The sequence below is a fragment of the Schistocerca gregaria genome, chromosome 3 (genome assembly GCF_023897955.1).
Source record: "Schistocerca gregaria isolate iqSchGreg1 chromosome 3, iqSchGreg1.2, whole genome shotgun sequence".
NCBI classification, from domain to species: domain Eukaryota; kingdom Metazoa; phylum Arthropoda; class Insecta; order Orthoptera; family Acrididae; genus Schistocerca; species Schistocerca gregaria.
Window position 1 is genome coordinate 144,425,773 of NC_064922.1, and position 6,622 is coordinate 144,432,394.

The 6,622-nt window shown below is 36.4% G+C and overlaps 1 non-coding gene across 1 annotated transcript; it reads right to left on the reverse strand.

The window, feature by feature from the left end:
• Window positions 1–2,280: 2,280 nt before the first annotated feature.
• Window positions 2,281–2,399, reverse strand: LOC126357006 (U5 spliceosomal RNA). Its single transcript, XR_007566002.1, has one exon. It is a non-coding gene; the product is annotated as a U5 spliceosomal RNA (small nuclear RNA).
• Window positions 2,400–6,622: the final 4,223 nt, after the last annotated feature.

Here is a 6,622-nt window from a genome sequence, read left to right on the forward strand (position 1 = left end):
CCTTCTCTCCATTTTCCTACTCTCGAATTCCAGTCACCTATTTTCGTCTCCCTTCACTAACTGAATAATTTCTTTTATCTCATCATACATTTCATCATCATTTGCACAGCCAGATGGCATATAAACTTGTACTATTGTAGTAGGCATGGGCTTCGTGTCTATCTTGGCCACAATAATGCGTTCACTATGCTGTTGGTAGTAGCTTACCTGCCCTCCTATTTTTTTATTCATTATTAAACCTACTCCTGCATTACCCCTATTTGATTTTGTTATTATAACCCTGTATTCACCTGACCAAAAGTCTTGTTCCCCCTGCCACCGAACTTCACTAATTCCCAATATATCTAACTTTAACCTATCCATTTGCCTTTTCAAAATTTCTAACCTACCTGCTCGATTAAGGGATCTGACATTCCACGCTCCGATCCGTTGAATGCTGATAAACATATGTTATATAAAATGTCATCAAAAAAGGTCATCCAGATGAACACGTTATTTGCAGTTCATACAAATGTATTGGCTTTATTGCACTACGCGTCATAAACTGATGGCTTAGTTGGAATACATATGTAAAAGATTTTTAAATTAAATACATGACAATTGATTACTCACAGCAAGTACAAAGCCTGGGAACTATCACACATGGGTGGATTAAAGGGAGGGGGGGGGGGGGGGGGGAGAGCTAATGCCTCCTCTTAGAGTTGAAACTACATTAAAATTAAATGGCAATTTTTGTAATTTGCGCCAAGTACGTGAATTCAGTCTTGGCCAATGGATTTAGTCATTTAATTCAGTACTCCCAAAGCCATCTTACGTTGTGTGCCCGAGAGAATGTACTGCCTGTATCAGTGACTTGTCCTACCCTTCCTGTATGTATATTAGCAGAACCTCCAACTCTGCCACAGCAGCACGCTTTACACTTATAATTTTCACAATATAAGGGTATATATATTTATGAACTAAATGGGAAAAAACATAACTGTCAACAAATTAAGCACTACGGTTTTAAAAGTATTTTATCAAATTTTTGTTTATTTGCTTTTAATTTGCTTATCAACTCAGTGTTAAGAAATGGCTTATGAGCTTGTTGCTGTTGTGTTAACTATTATGTAAAAGAAGTTACACCGAAGAAGGTTGTGGATGCTACACATTTCAAGAAATTTATAAAGTTTTTTCTCTAAAATAAAACACATTTTTGTAATAGTCTGATATTTTCAAGTAACAAAACAGTTTAAAAGAGTAGGTTTTTTCCCTTAACTTATAAAGAGAGGTGCCCTGGGTCTTCTCTCACTCTTCTAGGCAACCGCACCCACCAAACCTTCATTAATCCGCCCCTTCTATCACAGTCTAATAGGTACTGCGGCTGGGCAAACGATACTCGCAGCCGAACGGGATAGATATCCCACAAAAGTGAAGTATTAAGTATGACTGCATAAATTTACAATTTCGTGAAACAGTGCAGGAAACCACCAAATCCTACCACTGCACAAATTCCTATTGTGTTTGTATTTATTTACAGTACGGGGTGTCATACAGTATGTGTGTACATATATGTAAACATTTATACGTATTTTTAAGCAAACGTAACAGACAAAGTTGAAAATATTGTCCTCTAAAAAAATATTGCTTGAGTGAGCCCAGCATAATATTTTATTTCCGTATGAGAGGCGGTAATGATTAGCCCGGTAACTTCAAAGCGAGTAGTTCAATCCCCGTTCACATGTTAGAATAACAGATAAAAACTGTACCAGATTTTAGTGAGTTTGCAAACAATATGGCAACATTCAAATGAAAAATTAAGACAACTAATCAAGAACTAAATACCTAACAAACGAAATGTATCGTATCAACGTGGCTGTAATTTTTATTGCGACAATAAATTACAACGGATGACCCGTGTTGCAAACAGTACTCAAGATCTCACTAGGACGCGGAACGAGTGAACGCTCGACAATTAACAAAACCATGATTACAATCTTTATTTATTAGTTGCTGTTGTTGCGCGTGATCTGCATCCTATAAGATATTTCAGTTCGTGTTTCACGGATATTTTAATTGTTAAAGCCCACAGTGCACTGAAGGCGTGTCATTTGTCATAAAACCGACAATCACTTTGAAACGCAATCACTCACACAGCGCACACACGCAATGTAACTTTGAATTACACTTATGGTTCAACTTATGCTGGGCATTGTCATTGGCAAAATGCCAACGGCAGCCACTTCCGCATAGATCTTATCCACTTCCAGCACACAAAATCCATGTTTGAATTATACTTGCGGCTCAGCATAAGCTGAGCACAGAGAAAAATTAGTTACAGACTCATTTAATGCTCCCCTCCACGGAAATCTTTAGTAAAAGGCGAAAGATTTATTCGTCTTGAAGGGAAGCCAGAGTAACGTTAACTTACACTACTGTGTTATTTATGATTTTTTATTGTATCCTTTTCAACAAGAACACATACCTTACGTTCAATTTATGGACAAATCTCACTATTGATGAAGTGTTAATTGTAATTGTACAGAAAAATGTATAATATTTTAGAGATACGAACACATGTGATTATAACCAGGAGGTTTTTTTCATGAATAAGAACTATTTCTTCTGTAGCTGTGGTGTTTGCTACCCATTCAATACTTTCACTACGGAGGCAAGAGATGGCAGCACCAACTGTGGCGCGTATTATGTAAGAACAGTAGACAGCTAACCCTGCGTGCGATCGTCGTATCGGAGAGTAGTCCTCCTCCTCTCTCCCTTGCGCCATGCGGCGGATAAACTGTGTCACTGGCCATCCGAAAAATATTGCTTATCAATGGACTTACGCACCTTATTTACAGCCCCACTATAAAGTGCGGAATCCAGACATTACATCCACACTAAACGCAAGATATGACGAGAAAATTCTACTACTCGCGACACTTTAGCTGAATAAAACGAAACGTGCAGTTGTTACATACATTTGGTAATTGCTTTCACAGTACCAAAACTAATAAACAATTGATACAGCAAGAACCGGTACTGTTTACACTGTCTTGGTAATCTATTTTATAGTTTTGTACCTGCATGATATACAACTTTTTTGACATAGTGTGGTGTTACAATGATTAACACATACGTCACTGTCTGATCTGGTACTGTAATCATGGACACTTTTGTTTTGAGGAAAACGTTTTTCTTTTCTCAGTATAATTTTTTTTTCATGCATGGCTACTTCCAGTATATAAATGGAGGGAAGGTGTAAGATTAAATCAAGAAAGGTTTGCGTGGTTTTTTGTTGCTCACTTCTTTCATTATTCTTAGAATTATCTTTTGTTTCCTGAAAACTGTTATTGCCTAGTGTACATTTCCCCAGAAAATGATACCATACTTCAGTAGTGAATGTTCACGAGCAAAGTATACAGCCCTAAACGTTTCTGCACTAATATTGTAGACAAGAATCACCATCAACAGCATGAGCGCCTAACTAAACTTTAGAATGGATACGGAATTTCTTTCAACTTTTTTGTTTTTTAAATTATGGAGGATAAATGATATTTAGTTTTCATAGGTGTTTATTAAACCCCGAAACAATGAGACAACGGATAAGTAATTTTCAGTGCATCGTGAGCGCTACCTGCAACTCCTCAGAAAAAGGAAGCTCATTATCCGCATTGATAGAGGACGCCTAAAACAAAACGTGCTTCCTCTGCACCAATCTTCTCCCTAGAGACATTTGCTTCACTCGCACCCCACAACGCCATTTTAAAATCAACAAAGTTAAAGGGTGTACACTTTACCCACTTCTTGTGTACCACTATCTTCCTGGACTCCTTACCTCTGAAATGGCGGAAGACTTACGGTTGCCAATGCTTTCGGTCTGACTACTGCCGCACAGCGATGTAGTAGCCATTACATTATTACAGCTGTGTTGTGATCTCAAATAGATCGTTTATTGTAACGAAGTGAATAATAAAGCAGTTTCTGGTCCATTGTGGGAACTACAAACAACTCGAAGAAGGCATTTTCATTAGATATTTATGCATATTGACTTCAAACTTTTTGGGAAGTTATAAGAGGTGTTGCTGAATATGATAAGAACATTGTACATTTTTATCGCCCATGCTTCGTGTATTTCTTTTTAATTTTTCACTGTTCAATTTCACCCCATGGGTCGGGGCCATGCCAATCACTGTTAAATGATACCTCTTACAATATGAAAAGGCATGGTATTTTGTATATAAGTGTAGTTTTTAAAGTAACTTATTTAGAAAAAAATTGAATATTTTTTGAGGTTTCTTTAATCACCTGAAACTTTTCATATGATTGCGGCTTAATTTAGCTAATAATGGAAATAGATGCTGTACTACTTATGAAATAAAAAAGTTATCACATTTTAAAGAACTATATCTGCAAACACTCTACAGGAAAGGAAGTCACTAGGGACGAGTGTCCACTCTAGGAGACATCGTAGGCATCAAATTTAAACTCAAAATGAAGCCTTCCCCTTCTATCTACCTCACGATCAGGTAGAATACTGCAAATGTCATCTTACTCAAAACGTGATACATCGGGAACATTAGGCCACACAAAATGATGTCATCTGATTCCACTTTGGAATGTCATTTGCTCAGAAATGTAATTTCATCATCGGTGATAACATGTCCAACATAATATTTTACAATTTTATTTGAAGCAGACTTCAAACAACCATTAGCCAGCACTGATCAGCTGATGTCTCCAGACTTTAAGTATACGGAAGTCGCTGTTCGGCTGTTCAAAATCACCCCTTGAAAGACAAGCGTCCACATTTTATTTTTTGCGTCACCAAAGAATAAGTACAACATGTCATGCTTCCTGTAATTGCCCATAAAACCTCGTTTGAAAGTCTAAACTCAAAAATGCTTCTTATAATAGGCAACGTTTTTGCGGTTAAGAAGTAACTTCCATTTCCAGAAAATTATTTTATTTTCTGGCGTTGGTATAAAACTTCATTTCATATCGACTGTCATATCACCAGGAAGTATCGATTATTGGCGATATATGTATTAAGTGACAACTATGACCTTAGTTCCATATTTCCAAATTGAAATGCAGCATTTACTTAGAAAAGGCCCTCCACCCCCAATCCGCCACCGTAACGCCTCTATTGTGCTGTTTTTAAGTGTTGTGCGTCCCCTATCAGGGTTGCGAACAGCTACCATACTGTCGCTAATCGTGTTTTAATTGTGCGTATCTATTTACTTTGTGTTTATCAGGATCACCGACCGTTTGTTTTTATATTATCTTCATATCTTTTTCTCCATGTTTCAGTTTTTAATAGCCACAGTTTTAAGGCCTGCTTTTATTATTCACATATCTCGTGAGTCTGTTTTTTAACTTTTCTGTAGGCTGCAGAACGGCGTATTGTGCTGGTGACAGACCTCCCCCCCCCCCACCGTGTGCAATTTGCTGTTCAAAGTCCCCTTGCCAGCCCGTCGCGCAATTGCTGATCAAAGTCCCCTTGCCGTTCAGTAACCATTATTTACGCAGTTTTACTGTCACAGACGGATGATACCAAGTATATGTGCAGTGGGTGGACTATGTGAGGTACAAGGAATATGATGACCATTACATACATTTCACAAGCTGTAACATCTACCACATTGTGTCCTGCGTTAATGCTAATATTTGAAATAAGAAATGTAATTATTTGTACCTTTTGCAATCAATATTAAAATATCACAAAATATTGATGATGAAATTAATAATCTTTTGAAAGAAGTACAATTTCAATTATTTATTTATTTATTTATTTATTTATTTATTTCGTATTCCATTAATCCGTATTGTGATAAATCACAAGGATGTGGAATGAGTCATGATTACATACAACAGATATAATACACATATATAAAATGACAAAAATGTACCATAAGATTATGAAAAAGTTTGTAGGTTAAAATCAAATCAAAGGTATAGCTCAAGTAATATAAAACAATACCTAAAAAGGAAATATAGTACATTTTCCAAATTAAACAGTTAATGTGATCTATAGCAAACAAATTTTTATCAGTATAAAAAATCATTGCTTTATCTGTAGATACTCATCAAGAGAATAGAAGGAATTTACCATTAGGTATTCTCTCAATTTACATTTAAAAGTAGGTAAGACATAAATGTGATCTTTAATACCTGATGGAAGGGAGTTGAAAATTTTTGTGGCTGAATAATGAACACCTTTCTGAACAAGACTTAAATGTTTCAGATCCCTGTGTAGATCATTTTTAGACCTAGTATTATGATCATGACATTCACTATTAGTTTTAAAAAGAGATAGGTTGTTAGAAACAAAAATCATCAAAGAAAATATGAATTGAGAGGTAAGTGTTAATATTTGTAACTTATGAAACAGACTTCTGCAAGAATATCTTGGATGAACACCACTCATGATTCTAACAGCTCTCTTCTGTGCAGTAAATATTTTTTTGGCTAAAGGCTTGTTGCCCCAAAATATTATGCCATACGACATGATAGAATGAAAATAACCAAAGTAGGCAGCTTTAGTAGCGTCCTCATCACCAATGGGGGTGATTACACGCAGAGCATAAGTTGCCACACTGAGCCTTCTATGTAGGTCTAAGATATGCTCAGACCAGTTCAGCTT